Source organism: Macaca fascicularis, chromosome 3 (assembly GCF_037993035.2).
Source record: "Macaca fascicularis isolate 582-1 chromosome 3, T2T-MFA8v1.1".
NCBI classification, from domain to species: domain Eukaryota; kingdom Metazoa; phylum Chordata; class Mammalia; order Primates; family Cercopithecidae; genus Macaca; species Macaca fascicularis.
The window spans coordinates 121,459,340-121,467,126 of NC_088377.1; positions in this window are offsets into that span (position 1 = coordinate 121,459,340).

Genomic DNA, 7,787 nt, shown 5'->3' on the forward strand with positions numbered 1-7,787 from the left:
ATCCTTGACTCCATAGAACCGGAGAGAAACTATTCATGGATAGTTTCTATCTTTAGGTTTGGGCTACCCTAGGAATGCTCTAAAAATACTTTGTTATTTCCATACTTATGTAATGAAATACAGAGTTCTTCCACAGCATATTTTATGTGCAACAAAGTCTCATAGTACGTAATATCATAAAGCAAAAAGATATTCCATATTCAAAATAAACTCCTCAAATGCTGCAGCTTTCACATATTTTATTCTCAATTACTGTTGATGGATATGCCACTAAAGAATTTTACTAACATCCGTGCTTCCTCAGACAAGCCATTGAACACAGCAGCACAACCACCACCTAGTGTGCTGACATTCACAGTAGTTCTGTTCTCCCCACCTTTTGTGCCATCAAATACAATTTTTCCTGTTCTCCCTGTGCTTAGCTCTAAGAGCTTCTGTATGGAGTGGGAAAACAAATAATTAAACTTGCTAAGAATTTTGTGTTAAATGAAAACTAATAAGACGTCCAAAGGAGAGCAGTGTTAGAAATAGTGTGTCATGGGTGAGAAATGAGGAAAAGAATGGCCAGCTTTTTCAGACAATCAAAGCTCATTTGATAAAAAGGATGTTAATGCACATAGATTCATGGATTCTTCATTTTTCATTTACAATAACTTTCATCAAAAAATACCTCTGCTATGTGATCATTGAGGATCAATGAAAACTTTATTTTAACCTCTCCTAAATTCTCTAATTAAAAGAGCTATGATTCTTATCAAGAAATTATATAATAAAAATGCTACATATTTTAATTATCTCCTGAAATTGAGCAATGAAATTCTAATATTTTTAATACTTTTCTTGGAAAATCTCCACATTTTATGATTAATTTCAAAAGCAAAGAAATAGCCCTTACAGCATTTTGTACCTTTAAAGACTTTTATAAACACCCACTTAATCCTTACCACATTTTGACAGCCACATATTAATTACTCTCTTTTTATAGAAGTGGGGCATGGGTTGCAAAAAGCTCTTGTGACCTCCCCCAGACACCACATTTGCAAGATTGTCTGGACTGTAATTGAGAAACTTGGAGGAAGGCCTGAACTAAGATCATACAAGATTTTGAAAGGGAGGAATGTTTTAGGATCATATTTGTTTTGCTTTACGTACCACTCTGAAAAATGTTTGCCATTATTTCATTGCCACGAGAAAAAGAAAAATAAAAATTTTACTAAGTTTAATTCAGAAGGTGTGATAATCCATCAATTTCAATTCTGGCAAAAACCCGAATTATATACTGGGATATTAACATTTCTCTTGACCCTGAAATAAATTAACTACTGTATATAATCCTCTGAGAAATGACAGACTACTTCTGATTAATCTTATGGCCAAGTAAAAGCAAGACATTTGCTCTTAGGATTCATCAGAAATTAGGCATTTAAAAGAACTAGAGTATTTTTGAACCTTGAAAGAATTGTTTGAAAGTAGGATTTTTTGAATGCACCAAGGGTTGGGTGATGTGTTCAGCATTTCCATAAACAAATTCTAATTTCCTTTCATTTTCACAATGAGGTAGATTCTTTCCTTTTTCAGATGGGAAAATGAGACCCAGAGAGGTTAAGTAAACTGTCAACAGTCATGCAGCTAGTGAATTCAAATTCAAATTCAAGTCCGCTAGTTTCACTAAGCCCAGGCACTTAAATCACCACTCACTGATACTGCTCTGTTTTCTTTGGTAATTTATATTATAGACCTACAGTACTTTAAAACCATCCAGATGCAATAAAATATAGCAAAATTAAAAAGAAAGAATATTTACAGGACTTCTCAAGACTAAAATCTAACAGGATATAACACACACATTGATCTTTGTTTTTGTATTCTCCTGCTTCATTATCTCGACAGGAGACTGAGTTGCCTTCAACTCCACAGCTCAGATAATTTTGCTTAGGCTTTCCTGTCTCTATTTTCAGATCATCTTTGCTCTTCCTGGCAACTAAGCATCGTACCTGTTATTAGAGCCAGTTTCTACCTTTTCTCCTCAATTTTCTAACTTCCAGACTATATCAGGCAACATGGAGCCACTCAAGGCTGGCTTTATTAAGGATGCTTATATTTTGCATAAGATCATGAGATTAAGCCAAAATAAGCACCAATTTCCCAGAATACCCAGGCTTATTTCAGCTATAGACTAATAAGCTATATATCCAACTTCCTAGACCCAATTTTATCCAGCACATTTTAGAACACCTGGAACAAAGTGACAAAATTTAATCCTGGGACGTAATTAGGTTGGGATCAACTCTGCTGACATGCATGAGATATATGAAAATAAAGGAGATAACTAAAATTAAGTAGGATAAAAGTCCTACTCTAAATAACTAATGTCTATACAGACACTATAGTTTGCACCAAGAAATATTCAGAGACATATAAGACACCTAGACTCAATATTTAGGTGGGGAATTGAACTATTGTCATATGAAGGCATGCCTGAGAATAGCAAAAAAGTAATTTAAGTGTCAAATGAAATTGGTGGTAGTTAGTGGCGAATAAAGCTACCTAACAGAGGTAGCACTGTGGCCAGTTCTATAGGAATATCAGTTTGGCTGAGGCTATAGATGAACAAGATGAAGCTATAGATGAGCAGGGGCACAACAACTGATTCAGGGAAATACGTCCAATTGTTCTAAATATAGTTTTAAATCAGCCATTTTAGTTGCACAAAATTATCCTCCTGGTATTTGCTCATGGCACCATGTTAAATGTCTAGGTCAATTTAGTGTAGAGAGATATCTTTAGGATTGCTTGCCTTCCTCTGCAAGAACATGCCATACTTTCCATTTGTTAAAATATCCTTTCTTGAATCTCCATAGTGCTTTACAGTTTTCTTCGTTTAGGTATTGATCACTCTTTTTTAGTCCTATGTAGTTCCTCTATCTGTTGCTATTATTAAAAAATGTTGTTTATTTTATTAGATCTTGTAGCTCCTTCTTTCAATATATGAAGGCAATTGATCGTGCTCTGTGCCCACCTTACTAAATTCTCTTGCTTTTTATAAAAATTCTGTTATCTTGAGTTTTCCAGATAAATAATGTTTATTATTTGTAGGTAATTATTTTATATTTGACTAATTTCCATATCTCCTTTTTTTCTCTTTATGAATTGCATTAGCTAGTAATTCAGCACAATGTTAAATAATAATAGTATAAAGAACATTCATGTCTTCCTCTTTAATGGGAAATGTTTATGTTGTAAAAATAGTTAAATTGTGGAAAGGAATAGAACAATGAGGCTGAAAGGATAAGAGGTTGGGAAGAAGCTGAACTGCCAAAGAAAGTGATTATAAGACCAAGAAAGTAGGTTGAGGAAATTGGACATTTCTTTCATGTAAACACAGGAATCCATCAAAGGTTTGCTGATGGAGAAACAAACTGAGAAACTTCCTATTTAGTAATAGGAAGCAGGAAGGATGAATGGGAGTAGGAAGATGCCTACTATACAGTCCAAGACTTTGAAATGGTACCTGGTCTTTTTTTCAATCTCTCATCTCTGGCCAGTATCACAGATCTGTAACATCTATTTTCTGTTACTTTAATTCTATAAATGCAAAGTTTGATTTATTTAAATATTGAAAGAAAGAACAGTTACCATTCTCACTTTTATATTGTCATGTATTTGTGTGAAGTACTGTCATCATTTAACTGAATTTTAAAATTATTTAGTACATGTCCTGTAACTTAGTCACCAGCGTCCTCTTTATAAAGTCTGTTTCTATGTAAGTTGTAATTTTTCAGATAAAATTAAATAGCCTATCATATTTTTTTTTAATTAATTAATTATTTATTTATTTTGAGACGAAGTCTCGCTCTGTAGCCCAGGCTGGAGTGCAGTGGCGTGAGCTCGGCTCACTGCGAGCTCCGTCTCCCGGGTTCACGCCATTCTCCTGCCTCAGCCTGCCTAAGAGCTGGGACTACAGGCGCCCGCCACCATGCCCGGTTATTTTTTGTATTTTTAGTAGAGACAGGGTTTCACCGTGTTAGCCAGGATGGTCTCACTGACCTTGTGATCTGCCCATCTTGGCCTCACAAAATACTGGGATTACAGGCATGAGCCACCCCGCCCGGCCTCATATTTTAATTTTTAAAATCAAACATGGTTTATATTTTTTGCTGGTACATAAACGTACTCTAAATAGAATTGCCACTGAACAAGAATTCACACTTATATATAATTTGAATAATATTTTATTTATTTTTAGAGACAGTGCCTGTCTCTGTTGCCTAGGGTAGAGTGCAGTGGTGCGATATTAGCTCAGTGCAGCCTCCATCTCCTGGGCTGTAGCGATCCTGCAACCACTCAAAGAGGAAAAGCAAAAAGGATTCCCAGAAAGTCTATGGCAGCTATAGCATGAATATTGCATGCCATAGAAGTAATTTATACATTTTCTGTTTCTTTCGTTAAAATTAAAATAGGCACATTCATGCTTTTGGTAACCACCAAAGTGAAGGAGTACAAGCATTCTCTCTGTGTCTCTGGTCAAGCATGTTTGGAAGGGCATAAGGGGGTGAAATACAGCTTGCCTTCTCATGTCCCCCCATGGTCATCTCCTAAACTCATAACTCGTGAAAATGAAAAGGCATATGACACCAGCTGTATGCACACTTAGGGTCCCCATACTCACAGCAAATTGAGCTGAAATTGGGGCCTCCTGCAACCATGTTGTGTGCAGAGCAGCAAAAGTGGTGACTGGGACATGAGTCCCCATAGAAAGTAGGAATAGTTACAAATAAGTTTGTTCTCTTTTCTTTTCTCCACTGAGCATAGCCTATTCTCAGTGAAAACCCAAAATATTAAATGAAAATTTCATTTGCGTGTAAGAGAAGCTTTAGATATATTAAATAAAAAAAATAACACTCTTCAAAGGCTCCCTTTCTTTGAAATAGACAAAAAGGAAAGGTGAAATTCATCTGAGGACTGTTCAAAGGAATCATAATCTCAGCAAAAGGGGTAAAATGAAAATATGTTCAAAGTCATCTTTGTTTCTTCAGAAATATTTTACAAATGGAATCAAGGAATATTTGCTTAGAGCAATAAAACCAGACTCACTAGAGAACTAAAATGATGCACGTGGATGCTTATAGAAAAACGTTCTTCATTTGAAGTAAATTCATTTTACAGAACACTGAATCCACAGCATTAAGGTGAATAACTATTAAGTTTAAGGAAATGGGCAGCTTGGAATGCAAGAACTTTCTACCTGAAATATATTATAGAGCATATTTCAGAAACATGTAAGAAACTGACTCTGTTTAATACAAATATGAAAATAATTTATGGACAACCTACAGAACACACTCATTTTTAAAATACTGAGAATGTCATGGCCAGAGAATAATTGGCTCATCAAGTTTTCCAATTCGTTCATGATTATTTGAAACTACCTCTAAAACTGATGCCAATCTTACGCTGGAATATAATTAGAAAATAAAATTTCATCAATTTTTTTGAAACTCATCTATGACTGAAATGAAGGAATTCTTGCATTCTCAAAGAGCATCTTTATTATTTTTAATTCATGAAGGGGAAAAAGGGGAAAACTTACTTACTGAAAGTTGATAATGCTTTGGGGGGGCGTGAGGATGTTTCAAAGATGTTTGATTCCCAGATTTAATGTGGAGAAAGTCACTTGTGTTTTCACAGAGGAGAATGACAGTAGCATGCTCAACTCAAGTTTCCAAAGTGACAAAATGATGTCCTGTCTCATCCAGTTGAAATAGATGACAAAGAGATCTCAGGCTTTGACAAGGGATATGGCTACTCTAAATCACAAACCCTCATCATTGACTAAAACATTGGTAATTAGATGAAGTGGCATAAGCAGCATTTGCTTATGAGAGAAGAGCATGTATTTGGAATCTTGTTCTGTACTATTTAGCTAAGTGGTTCCAAAGAAGTTATAACTTCTTGAAGCCATAGTTTCTTTATATGTAAAATGAAGATTATAATGTCTACCTCTCAGAGTTCTTTTGAGGATACTAATACTAAATAAAACATTGAACTAAAAGTATGGATACTGTGTATATATACATTTTATGAATATACATAAATATATTAGGTCTCTGGCTTCTGCAGGCCAAATGATATATAGTATACATGGCCAGAAAATGTATTTGGTGTTAAATATTATAGGAAATATGCAAACATACATGAACTACCATATGGCTCTTTCTTCCAAGTAATGTATATGTACACTATTTTTTATTTACTCATTTAATACAAATAAAAACTTTATGTACGATTTTCTATCTTTTTTATGTAAATGAGAAAATAAAGCACTGAATAGTAATAATAGTCCAGTAAACAAAATTGCGTCTAAAATTTGTGAACAGAATAGGGGCTATCACAACGAGGGAAATGGCTCATTTGTGGGTGATTTGAGTAAAAAAAAAATTAAAAAAAAAAAAATATATATATATATATATATATATATATATATATATATATAGTGTGGGGAATGAACATTGGGCTTAAAGTGTAGTGGATCACAAGTTTTAGAAACCACTATTTGGGGATTTGTCTCTATTAAGATATGATGTCACTGAGTGTGAGTATCTTGAAACTGACAGCCAGGTATGTGTAATGTTGTTATTATTTATTGATTACACTATCATTTCAGGATTTTTGAAGGTGGCATGAGATAGTTGGCACAAAATATGACAAAAAAATCAATGAAGGAAGGAATGCCTAAGACTGTAGAGGCTCATGAGGGGGAGCTTTCCACATGTTTATGTGCTTGTAATAAAGAAGAGCAACTTTACTTTTTGTGGAAGGAAAACAAAGATAATGGAAAATCTAGCATAAATTTTGCAAAGTCAGGAATGGCAGCAAAAGGAACTAGAATGTATGATGCATTGATAATGATAGGCCCAACTGATGGAGTGCCAAACATGAAGCAAGCCCTTTACATAATCTTATTTACTACTCTTTGTTTGCCTGTTTTTAGTCGAGGGGTCTGGAGAAAATTAAATAGAAATGACTTAACACCTGTTCTCTTCTGGGTTTCAGCCCTTGGAATAAAAGAAGAGAAAACCAAAAACTGATGGAAGTGATTCCATAACACTTGGTAAAATTCTGGGCATGATCTGAGGACCTAGAACTATGAAACTCATCCTTGAGACTTTGGGATTTTGGCCTAAACAGAGCTACTTGGTTCCTCATTGCCCAGTAAAATATTGAGTTAGAGGGGAGTCCACTCGAACTGTCTTCTGGAGGGAAATCAGTTATGCTCACGTGCTAGGAGAACCAGTGGAGTCCATGCTAGGCCCAGCCCTTGGCTTTCTCCTTGGGTGCCCAGACAACTGGTAGAGACCACCCAGATACTGACCTTCGCTTTCTCACCACACACAGTGTCAGGAGGACTAGTTGTGAAGCTTCTGCAAGTGGCACCAGGTAGGAGATGGAGGAGGAGAGGCAGAACAGGCAGGTACTATGCTGTGACCACATCCAACAGCTCCCACCTAACTTGAGGATGCCAAGAAATATAGGGCTCTGCGAGAGACTGGTTTCCTGCTGGGTCAGGTGGGGAGCAGCATGATGTAATTGCCTAATGGATTCTTCCTGCCCACTACACAAAGTCAATTCACTGAGACCATGCTGTTGCAATAGAGAAGGAGTTGAATTGACCTGAGACCAGCCCACACAGGACAACTAGAGTTATCACTCAAATCAGTTCTCTCATTTACTACTCTTAAAAGTTATATTAGGTATGTTTTATTATTATTCCCATTTTGAAGCTTAGG